At 44.3% G+C, this 20806-nt stretch overlaps 1 long non-coding RNA gene across 1 annotated transcript; it reads left to right on the top strand.

Annotated features, from left to right (window-relative positions):
* The first annotated feature begins 13488 nt into the window (after positions 1-13488).
* Positions 13489-18992, top strand: LOC142475754 (uncharacterized). Its single transcript, XR_012791121.1, has 4 exons — positions 13489-13591; positions 15272-15391; positions 17542-17645; positions 18888-18992. It is a non-coding gene; the product is annotated as an uncharacterized LOC142475754 (long non-coding RNA).
* The last annotated feature ends 1814 nt before the right edge of the window (positions 18993-20806 follow it).

Genomic DNA, 20806 nt, shown 5'->3' with positions numbered 1-20806 from the left:
GAGAGAGAGGAGAGAGAAGGGCGAGAGAGAGAGAGGAGAGAGAAGGGCGAGAGAGGAGAGAGAGGAGAGAGAAGGGCGAGAGAGAGAGAGAGGAGAGAGAAGGGCGAGAGAGAGAGGAGAGAGAGAGAGAGAGAAGGGCGAGAGAGAGAGAGGAGAGAGAAGGGCGAGAGAGAGAGAGGAGAGAGAAGGGCGAGAGAGAGAGAGGAGAGAGAAGGGCGAGAGAGAGAGAGAGAGGAGAGAGAAGGGCGAGAGAGAGAGAGGAGAGAGAAGGGCGAGAGAGAGAGAGGAGAGAGAAGGGCGAGAGAGAGAGAGGAGAGAGAAGGGCGAGAGAGAGAGAGAGGAGAGAGAAGGGCGAGAGAGAGAGAGAGGAGAGAGAAGGGCGAGAGAGAGAGAGGAGAGAGAAGGGCGAGAGAGAGAGAGAGAGAAGAGAGAGGAGAGAGAGGGCGAGAGAGAGAGAGAGAGAGAGAGAGAAGGGCGAGAGAGAGAGAGAGAGGAGAGAGAAGGGCGAGAGAGAGAGAGAGGAGAGAGAAGGGCGAGAGAGAGAGGAGAGAGAGAGAGGGCGAGAGAGAGAGAGGAGAGAGAAGGGCGAGAGAGAGAGAGGAGAGAGAAGGGCGAGAGAGAGAGAGGAGAGAGAAGGGCGAGAGAGAGAGAGAGAGGAGAGAGAAGGGCGAGAGAGAGAGAGAGAGAGGAGAGAGAAGGGCGAGAGAGAGAGAGAGAGGAGAGAGAAGGGCGAGAGAGAGAGAGAGAGGAGAGAGAAGGGCGAGAGAGAGAGAGAGAGAGAGGAGAGAGAAGGGCGAGAGAGAGAGAGAGAGGAGAGAGAAGGGCGAGAGAGAGAGAGAGAGAGAGAGAGAAGGGCGAGAGAGAGAGAGAGAGGAGAGAGAAGGGCGAGAGAGAGAGAGGAGAGAGAAGGGCGAGAGAGAGAGAGAGAGGAGAGAGAAGGGCGAGAGAGAGAGAGAGAGGAGAGAGAAGGGCGAGAGAGAGAGAGGAGAGAGAAGGGCGAGAGAGAGAGAGGAGAGAGAAGGGCGAGAGAGAGAGAGAGGAGAGAGAAGGGCGAGAGAGAGAGAGGAGAGAGAAGGGCGAGAGAGAGAGAGGAGAGAGAAGGGCGAGAGAGAGAGAGGAGAGAGAAGGGCGAGAGTGAGAGAGGAGAGAGAAGGGCGAGAGAGAGAGAGGAGAGAGAAGGGCGAGAGAGAGAGAGGAGAGAGAAGGGCGAGAGAGAGAGAGGAGAGAGAAGGGCGAGAGAGAGAGAGAGAGGAGAGAGAAGGGCGAGAGAGAGAGAGAGAGGAGAGAGAAGGGCGAGAGAGAGAGAGAGAGAGAGAGAGAGGAGAGAGAAGGGCGAGAGAGAGAGAGAGAGGAGAGAGAAGGGCGAGAGAGAGAGAGGAGAGAGAAGGGCGAGAGAGAGAGAGGAGAGAGAAGGGCGAGAGAGAGAGAGGAGAGAGAAGGGCGAGAGAGAGAGAGGAGAGAGAAGGGCGAGAGAGAGAGAGGAGAGAGAAGGGCGAGAGAGAGAGAGGAGAGAGAAGGGCGAGAGAGAGAGAGGAGAGAGAAGGGCGAGAGAGAGAGAGGAGAGAGAAGGGCGAGAGAGAGAGAGGAGAGAGAAGCGCGAGAGAGAGAGAGGAGAGAGAAGGGCGAGAGAGAGAGAGGAGAGAGAAGGGCGAGAGAGAGAGAGGAGAGAGAAGGGCGAGAGAGAGAGAGGAGAGAGAAGGGCGAGAGAGAGAGAGGAGAGAGAAGGGCGAGAGAGAGAGAGGAGAGAGAAGCGCGAGAGAGAGAGAGGAGAGAGAAGGGCGAGAGAGAGAGAGGAGAGAGAAGGGCGAGAGAGAGAGAGGAGAGAGAAGGGCGAGAGAGAGAGAGAGGAGAGAGAAGGGCGAGAGGAGAGAGAAGGGAGAGAGGAGAGAGGAGAGAGAAGGGAGAGGGAGAGAGGAGAGAGAAGGGAGAGGTTGAGAATGGAAAGAGAGAGAAGGGAAAGGGAGAGAGAGAAGGGAGGTCAGGTGTTCAGGATATCCAAGCTTCAACACAGATGCTTTAATCAGTCCCTGCTTCAGCACAGGTGGCTCAATCAGGGTCTCTGTCTTCAAACAAGCCTCTGTTTGAGCCACTTGTGCTGAAGCTGGAAAATCCTGAAATTCAGACATGTTTCGTGGCTTAAGGACTTGAGTTGAGCAGCCATGTGTTCAAATTCTATTATACTTTTTATTTACATTTGCATCTAGAGTACTCTTTAGAAGCGGTTTGTCTCACTTCAGAGTGGCTAGGATAGGCCGCAAAAGCCATTGAGATTTACAGGGAAAAAAAGAGGCATAACAAACTAAGGCTGCCATCTCTTTATATCACAAGGTTACTCAGCAAACTTAACAGAAAAAACACAGAGAATACACAGAACTATGCAAAGAGCCACCCACAAACAGGGCTGGTTGATGATAAACCAATGAATACCATATTTCAAACCAAAGAAAAATTAACATGTACAGTATTTAAAGTACGTGAATGTGACCGCAATCACCGTTATGAATAGGTATATAGGATCAAACGACAGGTGCTCAAGGGGTATAGATATAATGTTTATCAGTGTTGATCAAAAAAGATTTGATCAGAAGAGTTCCCCTTATATACAGCACTCTATTGTCATTCGTATGGTAAAGGTAGACAACAATTGGTCTTGCAGTATATTACTGCAGATCTGTCAGGTTGGCCAGAATCACTGCGGATATCAGAAAATAATAAAATTTTATTAATTCTACATAGATAATTAAAAACATATATACATGATTAAAAATCCCTTTTTGTGGCTGATATGTAAATAGGATGAGGATTATTTGGATCTATTGCCATATATCATCATATCATGACTCTCAGAGTAATAACAGCAGGTCTGTAATTGATTTGTACAGCACCGACATTGTTTATTGCACTAAATCACGACGGCACGCCGAGATCTACCCCAGCTGCCGCCAGTAACAACCGCGCGCCGCCGCGTTTCCCCCACGCACCCCCCCTCCACTTCGCGCGCAATTTACCTCCCTTCCCGACACCGTACCCGGCTCCTGCTCTGCCCCTCTGCTTCCCCGCACCCCCGCTTACCTTCATTTGATCTCCAGGGGTGTCGGGGAAGCCTGGGGAAGACGGGGAAGACGGGCGCGCATGTTACTGTGACGTCACAGTGCGCCGCCACGCGCCGCGGCTACCCGCTTCCCAGCCGCATGGAGCCGGCGGCTTTTGCTTCAATAAGCAATGTCGCTACTGTATGTGGCTAGCTAGCAAACAAATTGGTCTTGCAGTATATTACTGCAGATCTGTCAGGTTGGCCAGAATCACTGCGGATATCAGAAAATAATAACATTTTATTAATTCTACATAGATAATTAAAAACACATATACATGATTAAAAATCCCTTTTTGTGGCTGATATGTAAATAGGATGAGGATTATTTGGATCTATTGCCATATATCATCATATCATGACTCTCAGAGTAATAACAGCAGGTCTGTAATTGATTTGTATGTGGCTAGCTAGCAAACAAATTGGTCTTGCAGTATATTACTGCAGATCTGTCAGGTTGGCCAGAATCACTGCGGATATCAGAAAATAATAAAATTTTATTAATTCTACATAGATAATTAAAAACACATATACATGATTAAAAATCCCTTTTTGTGGTTGATATGTAAATAGGATGAGGATTATTTGGATCTATTGCCATATATCATCATATCATGACTCTCAGAGTAATAACAGCAGGTCTGTAATTGATTTGTATGTGGCTAGCTAGCAAACAAATTGGTCTTGCAGTATACACTGGCGACACACTTTATTCGAGCTCGGCTAGTCCCACGAATTCGGGTATACCCGGGTGTATTGAGGTTTGTGACTGTTTTCTGCCCGAGTGCATTGAGGTATTTTCCAAGCAGGGATTGAAGCATTTTATTCCCGCTGGCTGCAATACTGCACAGTATATATATATATACTGCATTACAATTCATGAATTTATGCCATCTGGTAGACACGCGAAGCATTGCAGCCTATTAAATCCTAATCATTATCATTTAACAGATCAGCCGCCCGTCAGCCAGGCATGAACCCAGGCTGGGAAGGCAAACGCAACGGGGCTTGTCAGAGGTGAGGAGCGGCGCATTCCAGGTATCTGCCAGGTACATACTGAGTATTTGCTCGAATAAAGTGTGTCGGTGCAGTATTACTGCAGATCTGTCAGGTTGGCCAGAATCACTGCGGATATCAGAAAATAATAAAATGTTATTAATTCTACATAGATAATTAAAAACACATATACATGATTAAAAATCCCTTTTTGTGGCTGATATGTAAATAGGATGAGGATTATTTGGATCTATTGCCATATATCATCATATCATGACTCTCAGAGTAATAACAGCAGGTCTGTAATTGATTTGTATGTGGCTAGCTAGCAAACAAATTGGTCTTGCAGTATATTACTGCAGATCTGTCAGGTTGGCCAGAATCACTGCGGATATCAGAAAATAATAAAATTTTATTAATTCTACATAGATAATTAAAAACACATATACATTATTAAAAATCCCTTTTTGTGGCTGATATGTAAATAGGATGAGGATTATTTGGATCTCTTGCCATATATCATCATATCATGACTCTCAGAGTAATAACAGCAGGTCTGTAATTGATTTGTATGTGGCTAGCTAGCAAACAAATGTTGGCAAAAATCACAGTTTGAGATCATATCATAACTCACAGAGTAATAACAGCAGGTCTGTAAATGTTTTGTATGTTATTAACTCGCAGATAGATACTTGCAAAATTCACCATTCAAACCACAATCACTGTCTAACATATATACTGGTATTGCTGCTCTGAATAGATAATTTACAGGGCAACTCTTCTGATCAAATCTTTTTTGATCAACTGATAAACATTTACAGTATTTACAATCTTTATCAGAACTCTTATAGAGACAATAAAAAGTGGATATATATACACACACACACACACACACACACACACACACACACACACACACACACACACATTACAGTATGTGGGTGTGTATGTGTGTATATTATCTCTAGGGGTAGTTGCTCTGGGCTATTTCATACACAAGAGCCCCACAAACAGGGGTGGTTGAGCCTTTCAGGTACAGACACATCTCAAATAAACACTGATACCTTATGAATATTTCTCTATTAAACAGAAAGTAATCAGCAGCTTTGTGCTTTTTCAGTAACAGACCCTCTTTAATCACAGAAGATTCCCAGAGATAAAAAAATAAAGCAACTTACTGTATTTGAGACACACACCACTCGGTTAAACACTTTGAATTAAAGCCCAGGCCCATCTGACATCACATGATCAGTGACCAATTAGAGAATTTGTAGCAGACAAAAAAACTACAGTGCCCATGAAGCTTTGCTGCAAACTCATCCTGGAGTTCAAGAGTTTACAATGATTGATGTCTTACAACTGGGAGTGAGACAAATTGTAACAAAAACTAAATGTATCTATTCTGCTTATTGTAATGTCAGTGTGTGTGTCTGAGGTCCAGGGATATGTCATTTAATTGTGTGTGTGTGTGTGTGTGTGTGTATGTGTGTGTGTCATCTTAAATCAATCTATTCTTAACAAATAAAAATATTTTACATGTACTAATTCTCTAATTTCTTTTAATTCACTATGAATTGACTGAATTATTTTAGTATTTTTCTCTCCGCTCTTAATTATTGCTTAATTATATATTTTTTCATGTTTGTGGTTCTGAATCCACACATTAGGAAGTATAGACAGTTGCTTTCTTTCTTTCTTGCTCTCTTGCACTCTTGCACTCTTGCACTCTTGCACTCTTGTGGAGAGGGAGTGGCTCAGTGAGTAAAAGACACTGAGTGGCACTGAGAGTTTGAAGCCTGGGGCCTGGTTCAATTCCTGGTGTCAGATCCTTGTGACCTTGGGCAAGTCACTTTATCTCCCTGTGCCTCAGGCACCAAAAACATAGATTGTAAGCTCCATGGGGCAGGGACCTATATTATATTATTATAAATTATATTATTATATTATTGAGCATTTCCCATTTTAAATGCAAAATTACTAACTAATATGTTTTTCTCCTTGTGCTATGAAATGCCTTATTTGAATCCAAAACTCATTGTATGAGGATAGACGCCATTGATTTTTCTTTCATTATTGCACATATGAATGTACAGCTGCAGCAGCAGCGGCCTTTATTCGAACACTTCACGCTGTGTATACTTCAGAATACCCATGTAGTGGCACGTGATCTCTTCCAACCTTCCCGCCTTATCACCCACTATCACTGCTTACTGAATAGCAGTAGGCATTAAGTGCTTGATAAGTGGCTTATGAACGCTTACTGCATAGGCGTGTGTGTGTGTCTGTGTCTATCTGAGGTACTGAGATACAGTAGGTCATTTAATTGTGTGTGTGTGCATGTACAAACTAAAAAAAAGTAACAGTGTTATTATAGCAATTACCAGTGTTACAAATATAGAAGTGCAAATAGCTAAAATGTAAGGAATCTACCGTTTTTTTTAAAAAAGGGGGGGACTATTCCATTGTGCATTTCACTTAATGTGACTTATTACCTTGCAATTAGATTTCTAGATATCTCTTGTATTTTCTAGGGTTACTCTTTGGGAGTATGTGTGAGAGCAAGAGACGGGTTGAGTGAAAGAAATAGAGTGGGAGTCAGGGTGAAAAAATGGAGAGAAGGGAAAGTGAGAGAGAAGGGAATGTGAGATAGAAGGGAAAATGAGAGAGAAGGGAGAGGGAGAGAGAAGGGAGAGGGAGAGAGAGCAGAGGTAAAGAGTGGTGTTTAAAGCGGGGGCAGTTTTAGTCGGGGAAGTAAGGCAAGGGTCATATCGAGAGAGATAAAGGGGGAGTGAGTGATAAAGGGAGAGAGAAAGGGGGAGAGAATGAGCTCTTAAAACAGGACTGCTTTAATGTTTTTAAAGCCTAAGAAATCAGATCAACATACACTGAAAATGAAGGATTTTTTAAAACCGATCGAATTGGCAGAACCAGACTGAAACAGCTTCGTACAAAGCCTTTTTAGATACAGATTGGACATGCGAGAAGGGCTTGCAGCATAGCAAACCATGCCAATTCGCATCTACTGTAGAGTGCTCTTTCGAAGTGATTTGTCTCACTTCAGAGTTTCTAGACTAGGCCGCAAAATCCTTTACGGTGTACAGGAAAAAAGAGACATAAAATACCAAGTCTATTTCAAAACAATGAATGCAACTTAAAGACTCAACATATCTGGCTGATGAATGCAAGGGTTAAACCTGGGAATACTATATTTTCAGTGTGACATGACCCTATTAAGATGCATTTCTCAAGGTTTACAAGTTACTGTCTGGTTATTTTGCTGTTTAAAGTTTTTCTACCTTTTTTTGTTTAATTTCTTGAAATTACCTATGTACTGGTAGGAAGATAAATGTTTGAACAGGGGTTCTCAACTCCAGTACTCAAGCCTGTCCAACAGGTCAGGTTTTCAGGATATCCCACCTTAAGCACATGTGGTTCCATCAGGGGCTCAGTTTTCAACCAAGCCTCTGATTGAGCCAAGATATATGACACATATTACTAATGCAGGAATAAGTCATCAGAAATAGGCCCCTTGTTCAAAACAATATAACCATTTTCTCCTGGGATGTTGGAAGCATTAATATGCCTGATGACGCCATATGCTGGGCACAATGACCGAGATAGCAGCTGAGAGAAAGAGCAGAGAATGTAATAGTGTTTAAAATTGTTTCCCAATAGCTCAGATATAGCGATCAGTGAAAGAACAGTGTCCCATCAGCCGTGGCTGGACTGGATGTCTTGCTCACAAGTGCTATGTAATGTGGAAAAATGTTGCACACCAAAAATCAAAATAAATCTGAGATACTAATACCAGTGGGAGTCCGAGTGAAAAAATGGAGAGAAGGGAGAGTGAGAGAGAAGGGAGCGAGAAGGGAGTGGGAGAGGGAGAAGAGGTAGAGAGAGGTGATTAAAGATTGATTAGTTTGAGTCAGGGGAAGTGAGGCAAGGGTCATATAGAAGGAGATAAAGGGGGAGTGAGTGATAAAGGGAGAGAGAAAAGTTGAGAGATAAAGGGGGAGAGAATGAGCACTAAAAACAGGACTGCTATAACGTCTTGAAAGCCTAAGAAATCAGATCAACATACATAGACCTGAAAATGGAGGATTTTTTAAACCGATCGAATTGGCAGAACCAGACTGAAACAGCTTCTTATCAGCCGTCTACCACTGAGATGTATATTCTTTCAGTGGTAGAGAATGTATCATACCCTCCATTAGCAGTGTCTGATTACAATGGCTGCAGTGAAAGAAGTTAGGGTTAGGGTATCCTGAAAACCTGGCCTGTTTGCGGCTCTCGAGGACTGGAACTGTGCAGGCCTGGCTTACAGCATAGCAAAGTAGGCCAATTCACATAAAGAGAGCTATTTAGAAGTGGTTTGCCTCACTTCAGAGTTACTAGAATAGGCCACAAAATCCTTTGCGGTGTACAGGAAAAAAGAGGCATAACATACCAAGGCTGCCATCTTTTAATATTACAAGGTTACTAGATGCTCTGCAGAATTTTATAAATGCAGTAATTAATTGAAGCCAACTAAAGTGTCACTAATTTTAAATATCTTGGCATTTGGTTTCACTCCCATTTAAAATTTGAGTTGCATATTGATAATCTGACATCCAAAATCATTGCCAAACTGGGTGTACTTTATAGGAACAAATCCTCCCTAGGCCAAGGTGCATGATGGGTTAACTTTTGTATCTTACAGACATGCTTAAATGTAGTTAGTACTGCATTGCTGTGAACAGGACACATAGTGGAAAGTTACCTTAATTAAGAGAAACTCTCCAGAGTTGTATGGGAGTCTCCTGGGCCCTCCCCTAGGTCATGCTTATAGTGCCAGCAACGCTACTGGCGAAGTGACGGGTGACGTCACCTGCGAAAGTTATAATTTAACTTTCGGGGATGTCGCTGGCGACATGGGCATTGATTGGTTCAGAGGCTGTCACATGTGGCGACAGCCTCTGAAAAATCTGATTTCCCCAGCTCCAAATTTTGAGTCGCCAGCATTACTCCCGTCGCGTCGCACTTACTATAAGCGCTGCCTAACTGGGATGTATACTGAATGCCTGGATGTGTTCTCTGACACATTTGTACAGCAGAGAAATGTGCCAGACTCTCAACTGTGGCAAAGCTGATAGTATACTCAGGACTGCGTGCAGTAAAAATTGATCACATAATAGCAACTATTGGGAGTCCCCTGGTTGTTGATGACATCATGAGCGCTATCCTGAGTGTCATAGAATGCTGAAATATATCCAAAGCTATGTATCCAATAAATTGAGCAGAAAGAGATAGGGGAAACTGTCCAAGCATTGCTGGAGTCAGAGGTAATATGGACCGCAGCCAGTTTGTTCAACTATCTGGGCTGTGGAAATACCAGATGGGTAGTGTAGGGTGGCTGTGCACTGTAGAACCCTAAACACAGTAGTGCCACTGTTGGTCGCTGTCATCGCTGACGTAGTTACTTTGGTGGAACATATGCTGTGAAGTATGTATATACAATTATACCAAGGTACAAAAATAGGAGAATGAGAAAAGGAACATAGAGTAGTACGTCTTTGGCTAAGAGAAGAAGAAACCACTTGATTGTCTCTCTCTCTCTCTCTCTCTTTTTATATATATATAAAAATATAAAAAAGTGTAAAATGGGGGGGTTTGCGAGGTGTGAAATAGGCCTTGCAACACTACCATTTGAGTAAAAGTTGTGCCCTAAAAAAAATGTCATGGTAGGTGTGCTATGGGGTAGGGAGGGGGGCCTGATCCTTGCATTTGTCCTGGGCCCCAAGATTTCTGCTGGCGGCCCTACTGACAAGGGATTCCTCAAATTGGGCCCAGCAGAAGCTACTTCCCAAGCAAGCAATTGCCTTTTTATATTATTTGTTCTGCTTTTTACTATTATCAGTATATATATGTAACATCGCCAAAAGAAGGGTCGTGCGGTCACTGCTGTATTTCATCTCCTGTCTGCACCGCTGATAAGAGGCATAGAGGAATTTGTGAGGGCGGACCCTCGCTCTCGCAGAGGGGAGGGGTTTGATGTCTGTCTGTCTGTGTGTGTGTGTGTGTGAGAGGGAGAGAGAGAGTGTGTGTGTAAGAGGGAGAGTGTGTGTGTGTGTGTGTGTGTGTGTGTGTGTGTGTGTGTGTGTGTGTGTGTGTGTGTGTGTGTGTGTGTGTGTGTGTGTGTGTGTGTGTGTGTGTGTGTGTGTGTGTGTGTGTGTCACCCACCCTGTTTCCCTCTGTCTCACTTTCTGTCGCCCTCTGTCTCACTTTCTGTCACCCTCTGTCTCACTTTCTGTCACCCTCTGTTTCCCCCTGTCACCCTCTGTCTCACCCTGTCACCCTCTGTCTCACCCTGTCACCCTGTGTCACACCATGTCACCCATTTTCTCCCTGTCAACCTCTGTATCTCTCGGTATCACCCTGTCATTCTCTGTCTCACCCTGTCACCCTCTGCCTCACCCTGTCACCCTCTGCCTCACCCTATCTCACACACTCTCTGTGTCTCACACACTCTCTGTGTCTCACACACTCTCTGTGTCTCACACACTCTCTGTGTCACACACACACGCACACTCTCTCTGTGTCACACACACACTCTTAACAAGGACTAATTGTAGTATAATGTAATACAATAAATAAACATGTCAAAAACGAATGTTGTTCTTACTAGGAATTTATTCAATTTTTTTTAAAGCGGGCCTGGGGCGGGGCTAGGTGATGAGTAGATTTTTTTGTTCAGCGAGTAGATTTTTGGGTGATTTGTCAACCACAATATATATATATATATATATGTAAGGGGGCCACTCCCGGCTTCCCTGATGTTCCTTTGCCCCTTGCCTTACCCCTGTGGCAGTGGGGGAAGGGGATGGCGACTTTTCCCAGTTGGCGCTGCTATCTGTGCCGGCGCCGTCGGGGGCCCTGATGCTCGAGCATGCGCAGATAGCCACAGCGGCCATGTTGTGTTTGGTGCGAGGTTCGCGCAATACGCAGAGGTTGGCAAGGGTAGTGGTGGCCATTACAAGTGTACAGGAGATCTGGTAGGTTGCGCAGGTGCAGTTATGTGTAGCGGTGGCCACTACAGCTTTGCACAGGTGCAGTAGAGACCGCGCACACAGTCCCCATAGGAAAGAGGTTCTGAGTGGACTACATCCCCCAGCAGCCTCTGGTGAATGCCCTATGTTCCCTGTCACCTGCAACCAACCAGCCACTGAGACTTGCAGATTCTCTGCAGCAGGGAATTTGATACATTGTTTTGTGCAGTCAGGAAGCAGACTGGGAAGCACGTGAGTGAGTGAGACTTAGGGGACAAAGGGGGAAAGAAGGTGGGCAGAGAGCTGCGAGATTCTGCCCTAGGCCAGAAATCCCCAGGCTAGAGTTGAGGCCCTGACTTCCCACTAGTGAGGGTGGGTGGTCACAGGGACAGGCCCTAGTACAGGAACCTGTCACTTTAGAGAGAGAGAGAAGTGAAGGAAGCAGAGACTGTCGCAGCACCATTACAGAGGTTTAGGATCAGACCTCTTCAAGCACAGCAGCAACCAACCGGGTGGGATCGCCCTGGAAGGTAACCCTGACGTATCTTCACCGTCGGATCCTTTGCGAAGTCTGTTTGCAGGTCCTAGCGCTGGAGCGCTCGGCAGGTAACATCCATAAGTGCACCAACTATAAATCAGTACATAGTGGCTGTGCAGTCACACACACACATACCTTATTTTGGGGGTGGGGTTGTGGTGTGGGGAGTTGGACATGGTGTGGGTACACGGTGAGGGGTTGCATCCTGCGAGACACGTGAGTTACTGTGTCTCCTAGAAGAGAGACACTTAATGTATGACATGCATAGTTATGTTACTGTTAGAAAAGTCACTGTTCTTTTATATGCTGTGTGCGTGATATTATATTATTGTCCTGTGAGGAACAACTCCCGCTCTGCTTGGAGCCATCACAGGTGGAGGCGCTGCACCATATAGTATTGTTCAGGAGGATACACCCCAGGCTCTCATTGGCGGAGGCTCAGGCCTCCTGTGAGCCTCACAGGTAAAGCACCACACTGGTAATACATATAGCTCCCCTCACATGCACCCTATCTGCGATTGGGTGGGGGAATATGGGTTACATATATATATTATATATATATAGTACCGACACACTTTATTCGAGTGTGGCCGGTACCGCAAGCCGGGAGATTTCCCGGCTTGCTAGTGGCCGCCCCTCGGCGTGCCGCGCGTCATAGACGCGCGGTCACGCGTCTTCGGGAGCGTGCGCCCCCTGCACGCGCGTCCAGGGGCTCCCCGAGGGAGCCCTGGTGTCCCGCGATCGCGGGACAGCGGCAGGGGGTTCCGGGGGACCCGGCGGACCCGGCAGCGGTAGGGAGAGCGCCCCGATCGGAGGGCGCTCTTCCGCTGCTTCGGCGCGCGCCCGTCACTCTCGGGCGCGCGCCAGGCTACTGCTGCGGCCAAGAACGGGCAAATGCTCGAATAAACTTGGCCGCAGCAGTATATATATATATATATATATATATATATATATATATATACTTATTATTAGGCTATAACTGCAGCACTGATTATTGTGCTACCTAGTTCTTGTTGGTTCTTAATAGATTGCTATGAGGGATATTGTTATATGCACTTATGATATAATACACCTCATTTAGCAATCAGGACGCCACACTCCATATATTTTAGCACCCTCCCCATCAGTTACATATGTTGCTGGTACCATGGTTTTTTACCTCACTACTTCTTATTGGGACTCACACTGGTACTGTCATTTAGCGCATGAATATTTATTTTGTTCTAACAAAATTAACACAGTATAGGAAAATATGCATTTGTCAGAGGGAAAGGCCAATAATCTGGAGTCAGGTCACCCTAATGTATATTAAAAATAAACACAGGCCTGTCTGATACTCCCTGATATTATAAAGTAAAGAGGCCACTCTATAATAAATATTTACACAGGCCTTTTTAAGTCTGTCCCTAATAATCTGTAATCAGGAGGTCATTATAAGTGTTAAAACAGTAGTGGTACTGTGATATTAAAGTGACAATCCCATACAAGTTTAATTCAGCCCAAATCCACACAATAATGTTAATAAATGCATTATAAATATCACATGACCATATGTATACTGGCTTAGTTCATGGCTGTGTTATTACATCATTACATGTGTAATTAAATCCGTGACATTCTCAGGCTCCCCCCTTCTGTGACAATCATACAGCCGGGCCGTTACATTGCAACACACTAATCCCGCCCCTAGTGACATCACCTGATCAGTAACCAGTCAGAGAAGCTAGCAGGCAAAGAACTACATTTCCCACAATGCACCTCGTGGAGTGTGGCTAGCAGCTACACCTTCTCTCACTAGTTTGTCTCCTGCGAGCTTCCGTACACAGCGTCTTGTTAGAGTGGGGCGTGGACATGTGTAAACTTCAATGGTGGGAAAATGAGACAGTTTTAGCTGCTAGCTGAGCAGTGGTACAGCGCTCTGTAGAAGGCGCTCTCAGTCGGGTGAGTGATTTTTCAATGTGTGTGTTTATTTCATTTCTCATTTTACTTTCACTTTAAGTACTGCATGCTTATTTTTTTCTTTGGGCATTTAGAGATTTAAGTGCTCTGTGAGCCGATTCCTCCATTGAAGGAGGAGCTATGAGGCCAACCTATCACAGCTACTGTACCATCTTCAGTTGCTTTCAGTATACTGATTAATCCACGGCACAGAATATGCAACTTCAAATACATCTATCAACTGTCTATATGTTAAGCCCCCGGACAAGCAAGTGGTGAAACATGCATGTCAGGACTTGTCTGTCTCATCTAGGATGTGGTGGTGATCTCAGCTGTTTCTCCTTCTCTCCGCTGAATCTTGCAGTCTGTGCTCCAAGCAACCCTGGGAGCATGTGCTGAGACTCACTCTCCCTGAACCTACGAGCAGTTAAGCTGTGGATATATGCTATCACTCTGCTGGACACTTTGCTGTACACTCAGGACTGGTCTAAGTACTTTTGCTACCTATTTTGGCTTGTTAGTTATATCTGCCAATTTTTTGCTCATCTGTGTGTTTCATATCTATAGGCTTGGATCATATTACTAACTTATATAATTAACTTATTCATTTCCTTGCTTGTTAGTTATACACTAGTTTCATACAAGCACTTCACACAGGGGGCTTCAACTTAGGTAGTACTTGACCGGCCGGTCTGAGTGTTCTCATTTCCATATATTTCTTGCCTCTACACTTTATTTACACACTTTGTACTTATTACTGCAGTGTAGCATTTTTCCCCACACCTTAAGGTTCAGTTTATAACAGCTTTGTAGGTCACCACTGCTCCTCATTTTAACCATTTATGTGTATGTGATTAATAAACCTTTATTGATACAATTTGTGTATGTTAGAGTGCTATTCAGGGGATTCTTTTTTTCTGTGTTAGTTTTCATATATATGTGTGTGTGTGTGTGTGTGTGTGTGTGTGTGTGTGTATATATGTATATATTTATGTATATATATTTGTGTGTGTGTGACCTTGGGCAAGTCACTTCATATCCTCTGTGCCTCAGGCACCAATGTCATAGATTGTAAGCTCTATGGGGCAGGGACTTGTGTCTGCAAAATGTCTCTGTATAGCGCTACGTAAAACTAGCAGCGCTTTAAAAGAACATGCTGTTATTATTATTATATATAAATGTGTATGTATTTATTTATATAGCACTATTAATGTATATAGCGTTTCACAGTAGTAATACATGTGAAAATCCTATAAATAACAAATACAAATATCAGGTCATGGGAATAAGTGATTTGGACATAAAAGTAACATTTCGGAAGTGTGGACAACTAATACATCTTGTAGATTGCCTTTACAGTGTGATGTCATTGATTCAGTAGATTGTGTGCAGACCAGGACTGCAGTACAGTGTCACTCACATGGATGACTTGCGTGGTAGAAGCTCAAGAACAAGGATGTCAAACTCCAGTCCTCGAGGGCAGCAAACAGGCCAGGTTTTCAGGATATCCCTACTGAAAACCTGGCCTGTTTGGGACCCTCGAGGACTGGAGTTTGACATGCATGCTCTAGACGGAGCACAGCTGTGGGTGGGAGGTGGATTTGCTTTGCATCAAATGGTTTGGAGCAAGGTTTATTGTATGTATTATCATAATAACAATGCAATGCTTAACTTTTATTTCAGGAGGGATGACTGCAGAACAGAAGTGAATATTGAAGCCATGTGTTCCTTTTCTTGCAAAAGAGAAAATTTGAAGGACAGTTGAACAGAATGAAAATTACTACACAGAGACAGATAAGCAATGTGTATATTTCTCATTTACCATTTAGTATTTGTCGTTTTATTGACTCCACACAATCCAGCTGCTACGGGTTTCACATTGAACATTTTCATCTCTACTCTACCCCTTCCTGTGATCTGAACCATGCAAGTTTTCATTGATTCAATACATCATGAGTAGAGTGTGGCTACAGTATGAAGTAAAGACCCAAGGACCACATCTACTACCATTCATAACAAGAACATGTGCAGTAGCGCACAGCTGCAGTTCTATGTGATTGTTATGAAAGGTTGAGGTGGTTCAATTCTATGAATCTGGAGTGGGATGGATCCTGTTTGCATCACATGGTTTCATCTAGGCCAGTAGATTATATAACTCTCAGTACAGGTTACACATGGCATCAGTATTAGTGATGTAAAGAGGAGGAAAGCTTCAATGTGGAGTACAAAGCCAAGTAATGTTGAAGTTACTCCTTTTACCATTTACTTGGTCAGTCTGTACTGTCTACTCCCCACACAGCTGCTAAGGGTCTTCCATTTTAAATACTTTCACCTCCTATTCTGCACTGCTTTGCTGCCCATTATTTAGAAATGCGTTCCAGTCATGTTTACCACTCTGAATCTCTCTGCAGTCATTGATTCAGCACATCATGGGTAGAGCATGGCTACAGATACAGCAAGCTATTATTATTTTACCGGCTGATCACCCATAATATTGCATTAAAACATAGAATATCACTTAATTTCCAAAAGATTCAGTGATGCTGATAATGCAGAATCTCACAACATTTCCCATCATAATGCCATAATGCACCAGAGGAAGAAATAATCCTTGCTATATCTGTACATTGTGTGACGTATTACCTCCATGACCATTGATAGCAAGTACATCTTCTGTATAGAGCGGCTGTGTTATGATGCAGTTATTGATCATCATTGACATAATCACAAGAATCTTATGCAAAGGGAAATTGTCCGCAGCGAAGTGAGATGTGTGCCTGTTTTAAGTCCTCCAGCTTAACGCCCCTACACCTCCCACTACACAGACATACTTACTTATGCATACACTGACATCTGGCATACCTACACACACCCCAGGGCCACTTCCTTCCCCTGATGTCAGGGAGAGGATGGGCATGCAGAGTGCAGTAAGTCTCCACGTTACTCTGGCCAACAGTCTTGGCCTACCCCCAGCATCTGTCATCCACAACATCTGTTCCCTCCTTGTAAAGTGCTGAACTATCTCACCTGGGTCAGTGCTATAGCTGATCACAGTGCCCGATCATGATGTCACTGTGACAGGCAGCAGTGCAGATTGACCGGTCAATCAATGCAGTGCCGCACCATATGCACTAAATGAGATTTCCGTGCCCCCTGTCAGGTTACTCCCTGGGCAGTGACCCTGCTCACCCCCTCCCCTAGTTCCACCTCTGACCACAATTATCTCTCTTGGAGAGTGTAGCAAATTGGTGTTGGTGGAATCTCACCTCTGCCATGCATGGTCACAATCTGGGCACAGGACCCAAATAGTGGGCAATGTGGCACTTCTTACAGTAGAGAATAAGTAACTATATTCTTTACTTGTGTATTAAGGACCTTATTTGCATTAAAATTCAGTCCCCATGGGACCAAGACTTTCTGGCTTACTGAACAAAGTGGAATTATTTCGTAGAGGGTGGAGAATTGTATTTTATCTGAAATTACCCCCTCTGCACAAAATACAAACAATTATACACATACATGTACCTTGTGGAAGTTGTTGCCCTCTATCTTCCTGTGGTCTCTCCCTGTTTCTCACCGTGCCTCCTCCCATTTCCTTGCACCTCTGCGTCTCCGCATATATCCCTATACTCAGAGCCGGCTCCGGTCAGTGACATGGGATGCCCAAATATGAGCATATCCATACATGGGCATCCATGCCACTGACCGGAGCCCACTCTGTTGCGGATATGGAGAGAGACTGGGAGATTTACATCCCCTTATAATTCATATGGTGCATAGTACCGGCACGTATTGTTTTACCGTTACTGTGTACCTTCCTACTTTCACACTGGTACAGTATGTGCTGCAGTGGGACTGAGAGGGATATATTGGTAACACATAGTTATTGTTGGGGGAATTCAATCCATTTTGAAAATAGTAATGCAATGTTTTATACTTTTTTTTTTTTGCAGTAATGAAGAATGAAAAAGTTCTGTTAAAATTGAATTGGAAGTGAACTGGAATCATCATCAACTCTGCACCAGTGTGAATTGATGTTCTTTAATGTTCTGATAAGGTACATGCAACATCTCTTCCTCAACCCCTACACCACTCTCTGCCTCTTGCCTCTCTCTCTCCACCTCCCTGCTAAGCGTATTAACCCATCTAATGTAATCCACATTCCATGTCTCACTTTACTCTTCACTTCTCACGTGCCCTCTGGAATGTCTGCTCTCTGACTAACAAGGTCTATTTGTACATGACCTCTTCTGCTCTCATCATCCACCACTTCTCATTCCCCTCACCCCTGTCCTACTAGATACCTCAGCTTAATTGAACTCTCTCCTCTGACATCTACCCTTATCTCTAACCTCTCCTCACTTTCTGCTTAAACTAACTATCTTGTTAACTTTTACAATGCTATCATCTCCTCCTCCTCCCTCCTCCTCCCTCCTCCCTCCTCCATTATATATTTATATGCCCCTTCTAGGCTCTGACACACTCATCCCTCTAAGGCCATGATTATCATGGGCACATGCTTGGTCATCCACAGTGCGTGCGAGCGATGCAGAGCCGCCTCGGACCTCAGTGCAGGGATTGCTGCATACCCCAGCATCTGTCACCCACAAACAATACACACACTAATACTCCCCACAATACACACTATAATACCTCCTCAATACTAATCTCTCCAATAATATTATAGCTCCAAACACAATATACACAACACCCTTACACAAGATACACAATCTAGTACTCTCCTCTGCACCTCTACACACAATATAATACTCCCACACACACAATATACACACTACCCTCCTACCCCCATAAAATACAACCAATAATACACACACACTTTGTGGATGTTGGGACCAGCTCCCGGCATGCACCAGTGAAAGAGAGAGGCCAGCAGAAGCTCGGAAGAACTCCCTCTCTCCATCCGTGCCTCCCTCCGTTTCCCATCTTCTCCCTGTCTCTCTCCCTCCCTTTCCTTGCATCTCCCTGCGTCTTTACGTATACCCAGTCAGTGACGGCTCTGGTCACGTGATGCCTTAATATGGGCTTATCCATATATGTTCATCCACGTCACTAATGTGATGCCCGCACTGTTGCGGAGCTGGTACTTACGACGCGCACTTATTGTTTTATCAGTACTGCGTACCTGACTCTACCGGCCTACTTTCAACACTAGTACAATAAGTGCTTCACTACGAGTGAGTGGGGAATATTGGCATCACACAGTCACTGTTGAATATGCCATTCAATCCATTTTGAAAATAGTAATGCAATGTGGTTTTGTTTTGTTTGCTTTTTGCAGTAATGAAGAATGGATAAGTTATATTAAAATTAAATTGGAGGGGAACTGGATTCAGCATTTCATCATGAACTCTGCACTTGTGAGAATTTACCTTCTTGAATGCCCTGACAGGTACACGCAACTTTAAGACTATAATCTGCTGTGCAAGCTTTCGTGCTATACCTCCCCCTCAGGTTTTGATTTATACATTTGCTCCCTCAAGTCATGTCCTCTAATATTTGAAAGCTCTCTCCTAGCATTTTCTCTCTACCACAGAACGTCATCCCAATGTAACCTCTCTCTTGTTCTCTCTGCTTGCTGTTTCCTCACTCCTCTGTTAAACTTTTCTAATTTCTCTAACTTCCACACTCCTGCTTTTATCCACATGTTCTCTTTCCTTCCCCTACCTTTGCATGTGTCTACACACTGCACCATTTGTACAGACCTCTATTGCAGCTATTTCTGCACTGCTCAATGAAAAGCACTCTTTAATATCCTATTCTCTGTGCCCCCTCTCTCTGCGCCCCCTCTTTTGGCGCCTCCTCTCTCTGCGCCCCCTCTCTCTGCGCCTATCTGTCTCATTCTCTCTACGTCCCTCTCTCTCTACATAGAGCTATCTCTGTCTCTCTCTACACCTATCTCTGTGTCTCCTTCTATGTTTGCTGATGTGTGGGATATCTCTTATAATCTTGAACCTGCTCATATACACATCGGGCCTCCCTGCCTCTGCCTCCCTGCTAAGAGTGTTAACCTATCTAATGTAATCCACATTCCTTTCCTTACTTTTCTCTTCCCTTCTCCTGTGCCCTCTGGAATGTCCACTCTTACTAACAAGGGTCTAGTTGTACATGACCTCTTCTGCTCTCATCATTCACAATCAGTCATTCCCCTCACCCCATCTTACCTGTCCCACTGATTTTCCTCTGCTTAATTAAACTCTCCTCTGACATCTACTCTAACCTCTCTGCTCTCTCTCTCTCTTTCTGCTTAAACTGACAATCTTATTAACTCTTACAATGCTATCCTCTATATGCCCCTTCAAGCTCTGACACACTCGTCCCTCTAACCCACACCCTTGGCTAAATTCCCAAACATGTTCATCACACTTCCACTCGCTGTTCTTAATGCCTATGAAGGAAATCTCACACTTGATGTTTGATTTTTCTACAGTAAAAATGTCTCCAGTCCTGTATAAAGCTGCTCTCTGGGGCCAAACCACACTACTTTTTTTTCCATATTCATCAACACACAAATTTAATTTACGCTGTCTTTTTTCCCCTGTATTTGACTCCCTCCACTAACCTTCTTCTCACACTTGCCATCCTTCCTTCACTTCTCCTCAAGCATTTGACTACTTCAGAGGCAAGGTGGATGCCACCCACAAGGAGATTCCTTCTGTCCCTTCCCCCTTCTCTCCTTCTACCTAATTCTCCTTCTGCATTTGACTCCTTTTCTTCTCTTACAGAGCTGGAAGCTAATCATCTTCTCTTCTCCCTCTACCACATGCCCTCTAGATCGTATCCCCTCACACCTTACTGCATCTCTTAGTCCCCACTCTCACCCACATCTTCAATTCCTCCCTATTCTCTGGCTCTTTACCCTCTTACTTTAAGCCTGTAGTGGTCACCCTTTTCTCAGAAACAACCTACACCCTATACTAACCCTATACTAACTACCGCCCTGTATCCCTCCTGCTGTTTGTCTCCTAATTGCTAGAATGTCAACATTCTTAAATCACATTCCCTCCTGGATCCTTTACAACCTGCCTTTCGTACAGCTCGTTCTACAGACTGTGCTTAAAGCAAATTCCCAAGGTCACTTTTCCCTACTAATCCTACTTGATCTATCTGCTGCGTTTGATGCTCTCAATCACTCTCCTCCTTCATATTCTAAACTCTCTCTTGGTATCCGTAACACAGTTCTATCCTGGTTTTCATCAT

Source organism: Ascaphus truei, unplaced genomic scaffold (assembly GCF_040206685.1).
Source record: "Ascaphus truei isolate aAscTru1 unplaced genomic scaffold, aAscTru1.hap1 HAP1_SCAFFOLD_1363, whole genome shotgun sequence".
Lineage (NCBI taxonomy): Eukaryota > Metazoa > Chordata > Amphibia > Anura > Ascaphidae > Ascaphus > Ascaphus truei.
This window is presented reverse-complemented; position numbering and strand designations above follow the sequence as displayed.